Source organism: Somniosus microcephalus, chromosome 32, assembly GCF_052327205.1.
Source record: "Somniosus microcephalus isolate GS21.2 chromosome 32, FLI_Smic_1.0, whole genome shotgun sequence".
NCBI lineage: Eukaryota > Metazoa > Chordata > Chondrichthyes > Squaliformes > Somniosidae > Somniosus > Somniosus microcephalus.
The window spans coordinates 22146885-22164528 of record NC_141018.1 but is presented as its reverse complement, the minus strand read 5'-3'; the positions used below and the strand labels follow the sequence as shown (position 1 = coordinate 22164528).

The window sequence follows — 17644 nt, the reverse complement described above, 5'->3', positions numbered from 1 at the left end:
TGTGGTGGAGGAGGGGAATAGCGGTGGGCGATTGGGCCAGTCGCGGCGCCTGGAGGCAATCGGTGGCCCGGGTTCTGTTACTGCGTGGGTGAAAGGAGCACTCCTGCTCTCCCTGGTTCCAAATTCAGGCAAGTACGGTTACCGGCACATTGTGCAGCGCGAGTTCAGCACGTGACGAGTAAAGCGCTGGGGGCGGTCGAAAATCAGAACCAGGTCCTGCAAGATGAACAGGACCAACATTTAAATAAGTTATTCTGCACGTTAAATGATGTCGGCGTGTGCTCCTGCCGCCAGCGCAGCTAACATATCCAATATTGTAGGCGGCGCACTTCTGGCCAGAAATGTACACGCACTTCCTGCCCGCTTTAGTGGAAGTTTAGTAGGCCGCTTAGCGCCCGAAAAACGGGCACTTCATGGCCGAATTTCTAGGCCTTGGAGTCTACATAAAATCAATCCATACAAGGACGGGAGATTTGCAGCTTTACCTTGGCAGGTGAAGACACTACCTGGTGTAGCATGGAGCCATACAGACCAGAAGGTCGCAGGTTCCATTCCTGACATAAGAATATAAGAAATAGGAGCAGGAGTAGGCCATATGGCCCTTCGAGCCTGCTCCGCAATTCAATAAGATCATGGCTGATCATCGACCTCAACTCCACTTTCCCGCCCGATCTCCATATCCCTTGATTCCCCTAGAATCCAAAAATCTATCGATCTCAGCCTTCAATATACTCAAAGACTCAGCATTCACAGCCCTCTGGGGGGGAGAATTCCAAAGATTCACAATCCTCTGAGTGAAGAAATTCCTCCTCATCTCAGTCTTAAATGGCCGACCCCTTATCCCGAGACTATGCCCCCTAGTTCTAGACTCTCCAGCCAGGCGAAACATCCCCTCAGCATCTACCCTGTCAATCCCCTTCAGAATCATGTACGTTTAAATGAGATCACCTCTCATTCTTCTAAACTCGAGTATATAGGCCCATTCTACACAATCTCTCATCTTGGACAGTCCTCTCATCCCAGGAATCAATCTAGTGAACCTTTGTTGCACCGCCTCCAAGGCAAGTATATCCTTCCTTAGATAGGGAGACCAAAACTGTGCACAGTACTCCAGGTGTGGTCTCACTAAGGCCCTGTACAATTGTAGCAAGACATGTGCTAAGTTAGCCATCATAACCTGAACCGCAACAGGGGTGTGACAATCGGCCTCATTGATCCAAGTGTTGAAACAAGAAAGATCCAGTTTGGCGCTGCAGTTCCAAAGGGTGCAGCATCGTTGGAGGAACCATCTTTTGGATGAGACGTTAAGCCAAGGTCCTGCCTGCCTGTCCAGGTGGATGGTGACGTAATAAAACTCACTACGCACTTGGTTCAAGTATAAAGCAAGGCTTTAATCAACTTGTTTCAGAACATGGAGGTCTAGTTGTACTTCACTAGTTCCTGTCTTACAAAATGTCCCTGGGCAAGCAGGGGCCAACGCCCGAGTATTTATACTCCTTGGACGGCGCCACCAGCTGGCCGTCCAGCGTTATTTCATGAGGAGTTTCTTTATGATGATGAGATTTATAACAGATGGCACTATTTGACAAAGAGCAGAGAGAGTTCTCGTGGTGCCCTGGCCAATGAGTACAAGCCTGCGGACTCTCCCAGTGCACAGTCACCACAACCCCCGAGATTAAATTGCAGACTGAGGTTTCGAACAAGTACTTACATTTTCTAAAATGTACTGCAGAGGACATCAACATGTCATCTATACAGAGCAGGCCCATGAAGCTTATAAAATGTCCGAGAGCATCTGTAAAGATGAACTAACAGCGGTTGGAGTTATTATGTCCGTGTATGATTGAGACACGGACAGCAGGAGTTGAACAAAACAAGTCTTTACTGAAAGGAGTCAATCGGGAAACTGAAACTACAGAGGCTTACTAGCGCCTTTTATACAGGGGTGGTCACTGCCGGTACTGCAGTCTGAGACCAGTTATTCTCTTAAAGGTACATACACAACAATTCCTCCCCTTTTAGATAAACAGTACATAACATTCATTTAACAACTAAATGATAACTAATTACAATCACAATTACGGTTGCTAGATACATTGGTTAAGTTTAAGCAATTATAAGTTCAGTCTTTGAGGAGGCTTCCTGATTCTGTCTGGCTAATGCCTCTTTGGGGTATCAGGTTCCTCAGGCAAGGTTGAGTCGGGATCAATGTCGTTGTTTGGTTCATCTGCTTCCAATATCACCGATTCTGCGGTAGCTGCAATTGGTACGTCGAATTCATTACCAGGTGTATCAGATCATGGTGTGGAGTTGACGTTTTCCAGTGACTCTAGAATCTGGTCAGCATGGCATCTTACAATGCTCTCTCCAACGTCCACGGTATACATGAGAGGTCCTTGCCGTGTACAAATCGTTCCTGGCTGCCATTTCTCAGTGCGGTAGTCCCGGGCCAAAACTGGTTGACCTATCTCAAAACTCCTGGTCGGCCTTGCATTCATATTCTGAAACTGCCTGTTCTCCACATCTCTTCGGACATTTGGCTTAACCAAATCCAAGCGGCATCGTAGTCTTCGATTGAAGATCATGGCTGGAGTTTGGTTGGTAACCGCATGTGTCGCATTCCGGTAGGCAAACAAGAAGTTGTCCACCTTGTGTTGTAGGGGTATCTCTTCATTACACATTGCCTTGATAGCCTTCTTGAATGTTTGAACAAACCTCTCGGCCAATCCATTAGTGGCTGGATGATATGGGGCTGATGTGTAGTGCTTAACACCATTGTTCTTTAAGAACCTCCGGAACTCTTCAGACACAAACTGTGGTCCATTGTCAGAGCAAATCTGTTCAGGCAGCCCATTCCTGGCGAATATGGTTCGTAAAACTGTGATAGTTTTTTCCGTGGTGGTTGAGGACATTTTTATTACCTCTGGCCACTTTGAATGTGCATCCACCGCAATTAAAAACATCGAGTCCATGAAGGGACCAGCAAAATCAATGTGCACCCTTTGCCATGGAGATGAGGGCCACTCCCATGGATGTAGAGGAGCTTGTGGTGGGGCGTTTTGGACCTTCTGGCATCCTGCACAGCTCTTGGTCATCTCTTCGATTTCTCTATCGATTCCCGGCCACCACACAAACGCTCTGGCTAAGTTCTTCATTTTTACCCCACCCAGATGACCCTCATGAAGCTCATTGAGCACTCTATCCGTCAACTTAGGTGGAATTACTACTCTGGATCCACACATCAAGGTTCCTCTGCACACTGACAGCTGTTCTCTTCTCGGCGAGAATGCTGGCAGCAGTGGTTCGCCATGTGCTGGCCATCCCTTCACCGTTAAATCATAGACCCGTAATAGTGTCGGGTCATTCCGTGTTTCCTTTTCTATGTTTGCATTCGTCACAGGGAGACATTCGACTATGGTCGAGTGGAATAACTCCATTGGATCCACTGCAAGGTCTTCTTCTTCCACCGTCGGCAACGGTAGGCGTGACAATCCATCAGCATTCCCATGCTGTTTAGTTCCTTTGTACTCAATGTCATATTGGTGTGCCCCTAGGAAAAGGGACCACCTCTGCAGCCGTTGCGCTGTCATTATCGGTACGCCCTTCTGAGGGTTGAAAATGGAGACAAGAGGTTGATGATCGGTTAGTAGAGTAAATTTTTGACCGTGCAGGTAGTGATTGAACTTCTTCACCCCCCACACTAGGCTGAGGGCCTCTCTGTCAATCTGGGCGTAGTTACGCTCGGCAGAAGTTAACGAGCGTGACGCAAAAGCTATCGGCCTCTCTAAACCATCAAGGAATTTATGTGACAGTACCGCCCCAATGCCGTAGGGAGACGCATCACACGCTAGTCTGATCGGCAGTGCTGGGTTGTAGTGAGCCAATACTTCTCTTGAAGTGATTAAGTCCTTACTCTTCTGAAAGGCCCGCTTACAGTCATTGCTCCATTTCCATGCTACTCCCGTTCGTAGCAGGGCGTTCAGTGGGTGCAGGATTGTCGACAAATTCGGCAAAAACTTATGGTAGTAATTCACCAATCCGAGGAATGACCTCAGTTGCGACACATTTTCAGGCGCTGGGGCCTTAACAACCGCTTCAATTTTGTCAGGGGACTTATGTAACCCCTCTTCATCAATCACGTGGCCACAATACGATATCTGTTTCTTTAAAAACTCGCACTTGGGGCGGTTGGCTCGTAGCCCATGTTCCCGTAGTCTAGTGAGCACCTGTTCTAGGTTGTTAAGGTGTTCACTGTCATCTTCACCTGTCACAAGGATGTCGTCCAAGTAACACTGAGTCCCCGGAATCCCTTGCAGGACTTGTTCCATCGCTCTTTGCCATATCGCCGAAGCCGATGCTACTCCGAATACCAATCGGTGATACTGGTAAAGACCTTTGTGAGTGTTTATCGTGAGATACTTCCTAGAGGATTCTTCAACCTCCATCTGCAAATATGCTTGTGCTAGGTCAATTTTTGTAAAACGCTTCCCTCCAGACACTGAGGCGAAGATGTCTTCTATCCTTGGAAGAGGATATTGTACTGTGTGAAGGACTGGGTTCACCGTCACCTTGAAATTCCCACAGATGCGAACCTTCCTTGGCTCCTCAGACTTATTGCTTAACGTTTTCTTCATGACAGGAACGATGGGTGTCGCCCACTCGCTCCAGTCGACCTTAGGCAACACGCCTGCCTTCTCCAGATTCTCCAGCTCTGCCTCGACGGCTGGGTGAATTGCATATGGTACCGGTCTTGCTTTGAAAAACTTGGGAATTGCATTCTCTTCTATTTTTATCGAGGCGGTTACGCCTTTAAAAGTGCCCAGTTCTTGTTGAAATACCTCTTTGGCGTTAGCTAAGATTGTTGACAATCGTCCAGGAGTGACGTCTTCATCTTTTTTACCGTCCACCGTCATTGCATGAATGGAGTGCCAATCTAAGCTTATCTTCCTGATCCATTCACGTCCCAATAACGGTGGTCCACCATTTTGCAGTATGTAGAGATACAATTTCCGTATTTTCTTGCCGTTGTATTCGACAGGCACCCTTATTTTTCCTCTGGGGTATACTTTTTGCCCCGTATACGTCGTCAAGACGATGGATGTCTCTCTCAAGGGTATGTGTGAGAATAGCCGCTCGTAGTCTCGTCGATTCATGATGGTTAGCGCTGATCCTGTATCCAATTCCATTTTAACTTGGGACCCTGCTATCGTGAGGGTGACCCAAATGGTTCGGTGATCCTCTTTTGCGATTACGTTGTGAAGTTTGAGACAGCTTAGTCTCCTGTTCCCGGATTCACTATCGCTCATCTGGTCTTCGGAACTACTGTCCATCATCTTTTGTACTTTCTTGTACGGTTCCTTAGAAGCCGTTTTGTTGTCGCTGGTCTTCTTCCTAGACCTGCAAACTCGTGCAATGTGTCCCATCTTTCCGCATTGCCTGCATATTTTGTCCTTGGACCAGCAGTCCTTCTGGTCATGGTTAGTTCTGCCGCAGCGATAACATTTTGCAAATCCCCGTGTCATTTCGTGGGTGCCGTATTCCTGTGGCTTTTGTTGAATTTCCGCAGCTCCCCTGGCTGCTGCTTCATACGATACTGCCACGCTGAAAGCCTTATCTAGCGTCAGCTCTTTCTCTGAGAGTAACTTCTTCTGTGTTCCTTCACTCAGGAGTCCACAGACAAATTTGTCCCGTAGTGTATCTGCCAGTCCTGCTCCGAACTGGCAGTGCTTTGATAGCTTGCGTAGTTCCGTAAGGTACTCAGCATTGCTCTCATCTTTATGCCGAGTTCTCCTGTGGAATTTAAATCTTTCGGCGATCAACAGCGGTGCAGGGTTTAGGTGTTCCTGTAGGACAGCAACAATTTCGTTAAAACTCTTCGCCTTCGGTTTGGCTGGAGTAATCAGGTCCCGCAATAGGCCATACGTTCTAGCACCCATTAAGTTTAGCAATACCGATGCCTTTTTCTCATCGGCTATTTCGTTTGCCTCGCAATATACCTCGACTCTTTCCACATACGTGGTCCAGTCCTCTATTGTATTATCAAAGGCAGTGATACAGCCAGTCTTCGGCATCTTGAAAATCTAAAATGGTGCCTCCCGCGCTTTGCCTTCTTCCCCGATTTAACAAAATGGTGCCTCCCGCGCTTTGCTGCCTTCCCCGCTGATTAAGATGGCGCCTCCCGCGCTTTTGCCTTCTTCCCCGCTGTTGCTAGCGCTGCTTTCCGCGGTTTCCGTTGCAACCTGCAGCTCCTCGCGGTTTCCTGCGCGTTTAATATTTCTTTTTTTTATTATTTTCCCGTCATGGAACAACCCTGTGGGACTCTTGCCTCCCTCTTCTCAGGTCTATACGCAGCCCGGCTTCGTAGCACCGGCCGCGCCCTGTGTGCTCCACCCTCTCTCTCTCCTCTTCCCAACAACGCTGCTCGGCCCCATTGCAAGCCACCCGCTCGAGTTCGCGCCCGCCGCAGCCCAGGAAGGATCAGTGTACTACCTGCCACCAGCCCGATTAGCTGAAGCACCGTCGACAGGAACCAGGCCCCGCTTTTGACAGCTTCTCCAGCAATCTTCAACTCCGTTAACACAGGGGCGGATGCCCACGGTCGACGCCCGTTTCTACTGCTTCTTTCTTCCTTCTGGCCTCGACCTCTGCTCACTTCGCTTCAGGAATGGATCCCAGGAGGTGGTGCAGACTGTAGGTAAGTTCGTATCTGCTCGTCGCCAGAATTATGTCCGTGTATGATTGAGACACGGACAGCAGGAGTTGAACAAAACAAGTCTTTACTGAAAGGAGTCAATCGGGAAACTGAAACTACAGAGGCTTACTAGCGCCTTTTATACAGGGGTGGTCACTGCCGGTACTGCAGTCGGAGACCAGTTATTCTCTTAAAGGTACATACACAACAGGAGTAGTTTCAGTTAGCGAGTAAAATTTAGCCCGAAGACTGTCCAAAGACAGCAACTAAAATGTAGCAAAATAATACTTACTTTGAAGTTAGCACCTGGGGGGTTAATCCACAATCATACAACAGTTAGTGTAGTTTAATCACTTTGTATCCCTCTTCGTCTCTTAGGCAGTCCCTCGGAACCGAGGATGACTTGCTTCCACACTAAAAATGAGGTCTCAGGTGACTGATGCGTCCAATGCGGGACCTACAGTCTCTGTCACAGGTGGAGCCGACGGTGGTTGAAGGGGCGGGTGGGCGGGGTGCTTGGGTTGACGTGCGCTCCTTGCGCTTGGCTTCCGCTTGCTCCCAGCAAAGAGATTCGAGGTGTTCGGCGCCTTCCCTGATGCTTCTCCTCCACTTTGTGCGGTCTTGGGCCAGGGATTCCCAGGTGTTTGTATCACGAATACATTGAATGCCAGATAGATCAATTGTTTGAAGTGTTTGACTTGAACTTTCAAGGCCCTGGGTTCGCTCAACCTTCAATCATTCTGCGGCGCATAAAACGAGCACCAGATGTTAGGATACGGGGAGAAAGCAGCATACTCCGGCACAGTGCTTGCCACGCCATTTGTCCTTGAATATTCCCGCTTTGACTCGGCAGTGAAAATGGAGATCGCAGCAGCACAGCATCCAACGGGCATTCATGCCTCACAAAAGCTGACTGGTCCGTGTACGTGAAGGATACGGGGCTGCGGTGTGCAGTGGAGAATTTGTCCCACAAATGAGCAGAAAAATCACGGGATTGGGGGTAATATTCTGGCGTGGGTGGAGGATTGGCTCTCTAACAGAAAGCAGAGAGTTGGGACAAATGGTTCGTTCTCAGATTGGCAACCAGTAACTAGTGGTGTTCCGCAGGGGTCAGTGCTGGGTCCCCAACTCTTCACAATCTATATTAACGATTTGGAGGAGGGGACCGAGTGTAACATATCAAAGTTTGCAGATGATACAAAGATGGGACGGAAAGTAGTGAGTGAGGAGGACATAAAAAACCTGCAAAGGGACATAGACAGGCTAAGTAAGTGGGCAGAGATTTGGCAGATGGAATACAATACTGGAAAGTGTGAGGTTATGCACTTTGGCAGGAAAAGTCATAGAGCAAGTTATTATCTTAATGGCAAGAAACTGGAAAGTACTGTAGTACAAAGGGATCTGGGGGTCCTGGTGCACGAAACTCAAAAAGTTAGTATGCAGGTGCAGCAAGTGATCAAGAAGGCCAATGGAATGTTGGCTTTTATTGCTAGGGGGATGGAATATAAAAACAGGGAGGTATTGCTGCAGTTGTACAAGGTATTGGTGAGACCGCACCTGGAATACTGCATACAGTTTTGGTGTCCATACTTAAGAAAAGACATACTTGCTCTCGAGTCAGTACAAAGAAGGTTCACTCGGTTAATCCCGGGGATGAGGGGCTGGTCATATGAGGAGAGGTTGAGTAGATTGGGACTCTACTCATTGGAGTTCAGAAGAATGAGAGGCGATCTTATTGAAACATATAAGATTGTGAAGGGGCTTGATCGGGTGGATGCGGTGAGGATGTTCCAAATGATGGGTGAAACTAGAACTAGGGGGCATAATCTTAAAATAAGGGGCTGCTCTTTCAAAACTGAGATGAGGAGAAACTTCTTCACTCAGAGGGTGGTAGGTTTGTGGAATTTGCTGCCCCAGAAAGCTGTGGAAGCTACATCATTAAATAAATTTAAAACAGAAATAGATAGTTTCCTAGAAGTAAAGGGAATTAAGGGTTACGGGGAGCGGGCAGGAAATTGGACATGAGTCTAGGTTCGGAATGGTCATGGCCCTGTGGGTAGTGGAGCGGGCCCAGGGGCCGTGTAGCCTGGTTCTGCTCCTACTTCTTGTGTTCTAATTCTGTGTTAGATTTCAGGAGATGGTTTTATTCCTGTTCCTGGCTGGGGTGGAGATCGCCTTTACAGAAGGTAAGTACTGTAGAAAATATAGGGACAGAGTGATCTCCTGGAAGAATTTCGATCGCCTAGATGGGTCGGAGAGGAATTTCCCAGATTTTTTTCTCCCAAATTGGCCATTGGGTCTTTATCTGGTTTTTCGCCTCTCCCGGGAGATCACATGGGTTCGGGTGGATGCAGAGTGATAGAAGATTTGAGGTTAGGATCAGATCAGCCATGATCTTATTGAATGGCGGAGCAGGCTCGAGGGGCCGATTGGCCTACTCCTGCTCCTATTTCTTATGTTCTTAAAGGTAAAAGGAGAACATTGGAGTGGGGGGTGGCAGAGGGGAGAGAATAGAGAGCAACTTGCATTTATAGGCCACCGCGTCATATCTCTCAGAAACATTACGCACTAAATGATTTTGAAGTGCAGTGGCTCTTGTGGTTAAATGAAGCAATCATTTTGCACACTGCAAGATTCCCAGAAACAGTACTGACTAGTTCATCTGATCTGGGCAATGTTGGTCGATGGCGGGGTCTTGACAATGGCAAAACTTCTTGCTCTTTATTGAATGGCGCCGTGAGATCTTTAATGCCCGCTTGATTGAGGCCTCGTTTAGCGTCACCATGGCCCGGACTCTCGATTCCCATCCCGCACCATCCTGGCCGTCTCCCAGGAGCCCGAGATGCTGCCCGCCTTCGGTTTCGGCCATTTATTCCACGCTGGAATTCCCCCCCGGGGCTGGTGGATGCACCGCCGGGAAATGCCAACTCAAGAGTATCGCAAGAAGAAGAAAGAAGCAGCGAGGGGAAAAAAAAAGAGACACTCAACCGCACGGGGGACCTGACCTTGATAAAGCCAAGTGCAAGAACATTTGCAAGACTGCAGCGATCGAGTGATTGGAATGTTGCGCGATCAGAATGTCGCGCCATCAGAATGTCATGCCATGAAACCGCCAAGGAATGCATTCAACCAGAGTTGGCTGCCCGAAGTGTCAGTCTAGCTTATGTCCTCCAAGCCCTGAAGTAGAGTAAATAGAACAGTGAAATATATTAACATAAAACTTTTTTTGAAAAAGAAAGATAAAAAACATCGAGGTGCAACTGCATTAGATGACCTAATCTTACCAGGAGGCACTGATGCATCCTCTAAAAACAGAACTGTTTGAAGGCGACACGATCACTGCACCACAATAGGCAGATGTGGCCTGGTTTAGCAATAGTGGTTCCTGCAGAAACCTGCAGCTGGGACTAGTCTGTCTCTATTTCCAGATAGAAGGTCTAAAAATAACGGCATGAAATCACTTCCTGCCTTTCAACTGAACCAGTGCTGACCAGACAAGATTGGACATTGACCCACACCTCGAGGGGTTAACCGCACTGTCGGCGCCACTTTTAAATCTTCAACCTGTCGAAAGTCTGAGAATGCGCTCGAATTTAGCAGAAATCTCGTTGCAGCCAGATAAAGTTTAATTCTCGGCGATTTTACAATTCTTTGCCAATGGAAAAGAAACAAACTGATGGGATGTCACACAGTGATGACTCAGTACATTCAGAAAAGTTTAAAAGGGTGCTGGATAATCAAGTCCAGCTTAGAGCGTGCAGGAAACATGGTATCAACTTTTTTTTTTAAACTGGCATACAGCAGTAATCTGACCAAATGTCCATTATTCCCAGTGAATGTCAAAAGACTATCCAACTTTGAGAGGCACCACAGCCATCCCAATCCTTTCCTTGTCTCCCTATCTCTGTAATCTCCTCAAGCACTGCAACCCACCAATTCTGGCCTCTTGTGCGTTCCCCAATTTCCTTCACCCCCCCACCATTAGTGGCCGTGCTTTCAGCTGTCAAGGCCTTAACTTCGGCAATTCCCTCCCTAAACCTCTCCGCATCTCTCTCCCTATCTTGAAGATGCTTCATAAAACTTATTGCTTTAACCAAGCTTTTGGTCTATCACAACCTCAGTTAGCCCCAAAGTGCTTTACAGCCAATTAAGTACTTTTTGAAGTGTAGTCACTGTTGTAATGTAGGAAACGCAGCAGCCAAATTGCGCACAGCAAGCTCCCACAAACAGCAATGTGATAACGACCAGATAATCTGTTTTAGTGATGTCGAGTGAGGGATAAATATTGGCCTCAGGACACCGGGGTTAATTCCCCTGCTCTTCTTCGAAATAGTGGCCATGGGATCTTTGACGTCCACCCGAGGGGCTCACAATTTTCCATCCATTGAAATCAATGGGCATGACAGAGAAGCTCTCTGCCGAAAGTGCTTGCTGGGGGAAAAAAAAAATCAGCACTTAAGTATCACCAGCCAAGTTGGAAGTGGATTCTGCCGTTATCCATACTTTCTAACAGGGGTTGCTGGGCAGCGACGGTGAGCCGAAACCTTTGTGGATTTTCTCCTCACGAACCCAGGGTTGCCGAAGGCACTGTAGCGCTCCCGATACCTCCTCGGCTGAGGTCAGCTAACGTTGGTCTGCCATGGCTCAGTGGGTAGCGCACTCGCCTCTGAGTCAGAAGGTTGTGAGTTCGAGCCCCACTCAGACATTTGAGTAGAAAAATCTAGGCTGACACTCCCAGTGCAATGCTGAGGGAGTGCTGCACTGTCGGAGGTGCTGTCTTTCGGATGAGGCGTTAAACCGAGGCCCCGTCTGCTCTCTCAGGTGGATGTAAAAGATCCCATGGCACTATTTCGAAGAAGAGCAGGGGAGTTATCCCTGGTGTCCGGCAAATATTTATCCCTCAATCAACATAACCAAAACACATTATCTGGTTGTTATCATATTGCTGTTTGTGGGAACTTGCTGAGTGCAAATTGGCTGCTGCGTTTCCTACATTACAACAGTGACTCCACTGTCTGAGGCTGAACCACACTGAACCACACTGTTCACAACCTCGGTGTCATACTTGACCCTGAAATGAGCTTCCGACCACATAGCCGCAGCATAACAAAGACCGCCTACTTCCACCTCCATAACATTGCCCGTCTCCGCCCTTGCCTCAGTCCATCTGCTGCTGAAACCCTCATCCATGCCTTTGTTACCTCTAGACTTGACTATTCCAACGCACTCCTGGCTGGCCTCCCACATTGCACCCTACGTAACTTGAGGTCATCCAAAACTCGGCTGCCCGTGTCCTAACTCGCATCAAGTCCCGTTCGCCCATCACTCCTGTGCTCGCTGACCTACATTGGCTCTCGGTTAAGCAGCACCTCAATATCAAAAATCTCATCCTTGTTTTCAAATCCCTCCATGGCCTCACCCCTCCCTAGCTCTGTAATCTCCTCCAGCCCCACAACCCCCCCGAGATATCTGCGCTCCTCTAATTCTGCCCTCTTGAGGATCCCTGATTATAATCGCTCAACCTTTGGTGGCCGTGCCTTCTGTTGCCTGGGCCCTAAGCTCTGGAATTCCCTGCCTAAACCTCTCCGTCACGCTACCTCTCTTTCCTCCTTTAAGACGCTCCTTAAAACCTACCTCTTTGACCAAGCTTTTGGTCACCCGCCCTAATTTCTCCTCATGTGGCTCAGTGTCAAATTTTTTGTCTTAAAATACTCCTGTGCAACGCCTTGGGACGTTTTACTACATTAAAGGCGCTATAAGTTGTTGCTGTTGTTGTTGTTCTAAAACGAATAGAACATTTGTTGGATTTGGCTAAGGGATTCTTAATCTGAAAAAATGTGGGTCAGTTTTAACCTCTATCACTAGCCTCTTTGATAATCTTCACCAAACAATATGGTTATTATGGAGATGCTAAGCTGTATTGTTGGACAGAATTAGTTGTTGTGTTTTAAGCTTGTTAGAACAAACAAAAAATGGATCACTGGAATATTAATAATGTTAACAGACTAAATTCTCCTGATAACACTGAACGTGCAGACAGTTATACACTGAATCACAATCAAGGCTGCAACTGTACAGCACTTTTGGATCAAAGCCATTCCACTTGACTCTACTTCACGGTCACCTGTTTGCACAACTGCCCCATTTACACAATAGTGTTCGCTTCATAACATAGTGTGGCATTGTTAAGGAGGCAGATATACTGACAACTTTGCATTGCAGCAACACAATGGTGACAGTATAATGCATGAGATGGCCAATGGAACTCCATCGCATCCTCCAGTATCAAGAGTGAAACTCTAGGCAGCAGGGCACTACAATCTGAATTCGAATTCGCAGATGGCAACATAACCCCCCCCCCAAGGTTTACCTGAACTCAGATCTCAGGCAGGACACCAAAGTGCAACAAAGCGTGCACTCAGGAGTGAGTCATCAAAGCAACAATCGGGGGACTCAGAACCAACTGCAGAATCAGAATGAAAAATCAACTCTTATGAATGACAGTCTCCATGACTACCGTGCACTCAAATAAGTGAGTGTTGCCCTGTGCTTTATCTGCATCTTAAGAGTGCCAGGCTACAGCACCCGAAATCTGGGCTCATTTACACTGAAAAGCGTTAACACAACCTAGTCTTAGGATGGGGGTTCGGCCAATAGACTTCTCCACTATCCCACATTAATTGGGATGTCACAACATTAAGCGGCCAGCCACTCACGACACTTACAACCTGGCGAAATCAGCTGGAAGTCTAGTTCTTCCACCCCAAGTGCCAATCGTTTGACCACACTCCAGATTAGGGGCATTGCCCAGTTTATACCAGTGAGGTGCTCCACCAGATACTAGTACTGGGCACTTATACTTTGAAAGAAGACTGCAGATAGTGGGCATGTACACAACATGCACAAGGTCGGGAGGTCCCAGTCAGAAGTTCTCAAGTACAATACCTGCTGAATTTCACCTTTCCTTTGGTGACATGGCCAAGATCAGTATTAATAAGAGTTTTAAAAATGATATAACACGATGGAATATACTCTGGAATTGAAGAAATAAGATAAAAGGAAACATCTGTAGAAATAGTGATATTAAGTGGTGTCATAAACCCTGTCAACCCCAGGTAATCAAACCTTAAACAAGGTTTTTGGGGTAGCTTGGAATGAATTTTGTTTATCCAAATTCAAAATGGCTACTGTTTAATTTTTCTCCTCAAAATGTTCTTCCTTACTCTCCCAAAAGTGCCAACTCTCACTGTGGCACAATACAATTCCATAGGTGCCCGTTACCCTGCAGTACCACACCCGATTAGTCACTCATGACCTGTGACCTTAGATAATGAATGTCAGCAGGGCACTCCACCAATAGGAGCCCACACAACTGAACCCGGTCCAGTACCACGCCCGATTGGTCATTCATGACCTGTGACCTTAGATGATGAATGCCGACAGGGTATTCCACCAATAGGAGCCAACACAAGCAAACCCGGTCCATTCTGCATCCAACGCTCACATACTTGCACTCTACACCATGAGGATAGTGATCAAGAGAGCCGGCTAATTTTGTACTTCCCATCTCCAACCCAGTGGGCACAGAGTCCAATTGTCATAACCCCAACAGGACCCTGATCAGCCAACTTAGCACAGATCAAGCACCAGACCTTCCTGGCCTTTATGGTTCTCAGCATACGGGCATCGTGCATTCATCCTCTCAGCCATCAGGATAGCTTAGTTGTTTTTAAAACTGTTGTTTAAGGCACTGTACCTGTCATTCATACACCTGGATGTGATGCAGCAACTATAATTTCTTCAAGTGCCTTAATAGTTAAACTTCAACAACAACAACAACTTGTATTTATATAGCGTCTTTAATGTAGTAAAACGTCCCAAGGTGCTTCACAGGCGCGTTATCAATCTGAGCCACATAAGGAGATTTTAGGGCAGATAACCAAAAGCTCAAAGAGGCAGTAAGGAGCGTCTTAAAAGGAAGAAAGAAAGGTAGGGAGGCGGAGAGGTTTAGGGAGGGAATTCCAGAGCTTAGGGCCTGGGCAGCTGAAGGCACGGCCACCAATGGTGGAGCGATTATAATCAGGGATGCTCAAGAGGGCAGAATTGGAGGAGCGCAGCTATCTTGGAGGAATGTGGGGCTGAAGGAGATTACAGAGATAGGGAGGGGCGAAGCCATGGAGGGATTTGAAAAAAAAAAGGATGAGACTTTTAAAATAGAGACGTTGCTTAATTGGAAGCCAATGTAGGTCAGCGAGCACATGGGGTGATAAGTGAACGGGACTTGGCGCGAGTTAGACAGTGAAACTGGCAGGTACATCAATATCAGAAGATCACTCGGTGACATATCACAGTAATACTGCAAGCTGGCACCTGACTTCAAAAATGCCGACAGCAGCAACCTTTACCTCTTGGGGGAAACAGTGACCTCTTGGAACTGCAGCTTCACTTCATGCCCCGGCCCAAAATGTCCACAGTGACAAACACAAACAGCATACATCGGCTACCCGTAGGTTGGGTCTGGAATTCTGTGGTGTGCCCGTACAGACCAGCTATGCACTTAATAACAGCAGAAAACGCTGGAAAAACTCAGCAGGACAGGGCAGCATCCGTGGAGAGAGACCTTTCATCAGAACTGGAAAAAAGCAGGGAATGGAAAGCAGGATTAGGGGCTGGGAAAAGGGGGAGGGGATGAAAGAACAAAAGGAAGGTCAGTGATAGGATAGAAAGCAGGAGAGATTAAGAGACATTAAGAGATATTCAAGGCAAGGGGAGGTGGAAATGGGACAGGTTGAGGAACAAAGGATGGCTCTAGATGGGGTGTGAATTGCGCTGGCAGAATGAAGGACAGCTGAAGGGAGAGAAGAAAAAACAAAAAGTGTGGATAAAAAGAAAGAAAATATATATATGTGATAGGGGCTGAGGTGCGTTGCTGTCCTGCATTAACTTTCCTCCATCACTGGGGAAGGTCCATAGCCAGACTGGCAAAGTTGCCAACAAGACTTTAATTGTGCCTATACAGTATAACAAGAAGTTAATCAGTAATATAAAAGAAAGATCTTGCATTTATGTCATTCAGCCCCTCGCGCCTGTTCCGCCATTCAATTAGATTCATGGCTGATCTGTATCTTAACTCCATCTGCCCGCCTAGGTTCCGTAACCATATAGCACACTTCTTGAAGTGTAGTCACTGCTGTAATGTAGGAAAAAATTTGCACACAGCAAGGTCCTACAAACAGCAATGCGATGATTTGTTTTTGTGATATTAATTGATAAATATTGGTCAGGACACCGGGGATATCTCCCCTGCTCTTCTTCAAAATAGTGCAGTGGGATCTTTCACGTCCACCTGAGAGAGCAGACGGGGCCTCGGTTTAACGTCTCATCCGAAAGACGGCACCTCCGACAGTGCGGCACTCCCTCAGCACAGCACTGGGAGTGTCAGCCTAGATTTTTCTGCTCAAGTCCCTGGAGTGGGACTATGAACCCACAACCTCCTGACTCAGAGGCGAGAGTGCTGCCCACTGAACCACAGCTGAATGTTAGGTTCGAGCAAGTTCAGGCTCAACTGTTAAGGCCCTCTTTCCACAACTCCAATAGTCAAATAGGTAAATGGGACATATTGTCTTGACTGAAACATCAGGAATGTCTATTTAGAGGGTCAGACTCTTACTCCGGCGAGAATTAATTACTTCAGATCAGGAAAGGTGTTCAAAAAAAGTATGAGTGTTGCAGTAATATTCCTTTAAGAGTTTATAACTGTACATAGTGTCATGTAAGGTTCTTTTTTTAAACCGAAGCATCAGACAGTATTTCCTCTGCTTGGATCAGTTGCATTTTACGCTGTGTGTCCAAACTATTCCTCAACTCTTCCCAACTTTCTTCAGCAAGACAGTCCCGTTTCATTGAGGCAAAAACAAAAGGCAGATCCTACTCACCCTGCAAGCCATGGTCAGTCAGGTCGAGAGAGAGAGAGAGAGGAGAAAAAAGAAATTCGGATTCCGGCTCTTGCTCAAAGGTGCTGCCGAAGCCTTAAATAATCAGAAAGGGGGAGGGAGGGGGGGTCGAGTTAACGTACAACACACGAGGAGGAGGGGGTGGGGGTGAGACCAGGGATTGCGACGGTGCAAAAACAACGTGGATCAGTGAACAGCCTCCAAGGAAGTCGGATAGACCCTCTTTGTGCTGCTGATGTCACCACACTTGGACTGAATTGCTCTTAGCTACTCATTGGCTGCGCCTCAGTCAGAGTCTGAGGGAGTTCCCTGAAGTGGGTGGGTTGTCAGGATCACTCTCCCGTACAGCCGGCTCTCTCGCTCTCTATCCTTCCCACATTTGAAGCTGTTAACCCTGCCCCTACTGTGAAGTAACACATCCCATCTATGGTCTCTTTATATAAATCAAATACCTTTTACATAAAGATCACTTGTCTCCTGGCCAGAGGCGAGCTGAAGTTTCACAGGAGCCGGGTTGTGAGATTTCTTTCACTTGTAAGCTTCACCCTGTTTCTGAGCGGTGAGAGGAGTTTCAATTCTTTCATTCTCTTATTCGGGACAGGGTATAAATCCGCCTTCCCCCCCCCCCCGGCTGATTAATTTGCCAGGGACTGTGGTGCTACTCCTAACAAAAACCAGATTCCACTGCTGCCTTTAAATGTGGCAGCTTTTCCCAACAGGACACTCTAAATGCACCAATCGCTCCCCCCGCCCAACTTTCGTTTGAACTGCCCCCTTGTAATTTTAAAGAAGTGTAACATTCTTCTAATTAGCCTTGCCTTTCCAGTGTCTATATCAATAGAACTGCAGACCTGTGCAAAGCATTTTTTTGGGGTACTGATTACTTTGTGTTTTTGAGGTCATCCAAAGCTCGGCTGCCCATGTCCTAACTGGCACCAAGTCCCGTTCACCCATCACCCCTGTGCTCGCTGACCTACATTGGCTCCCGGTTGAGCAATTT

General features: G+C 47.3%; 1 protein-coding gene across 5 annotated transcripts in view; it reads right to left on the bottom strand.

Moving 5' to 3' along the window:
- cd276 (CD276 molecule) overlaps positions 1-16891 on the bottom strand; it is a 444092-nt gene extending 427201 nt beyond the window's left edge. For 2 of the 5 annotated variants that reach the window (XM_085972225.1, XM_085972226.1), the window contains exon 1: positions 16627-16891. The gene's annotated coding sequence lies outside the window, so the exon portion shown is untranslated. The remainder of the gene's footprint in view (positions 1-16626) is intronic. The other 3 variants (XM_085972223.1, XM_085972222.1, XM_085972220.1) reach the window with 3 other exon arrangements.
- Between the last annotated feature and the right edge of the window lie 753 nt (positions 16892-17644).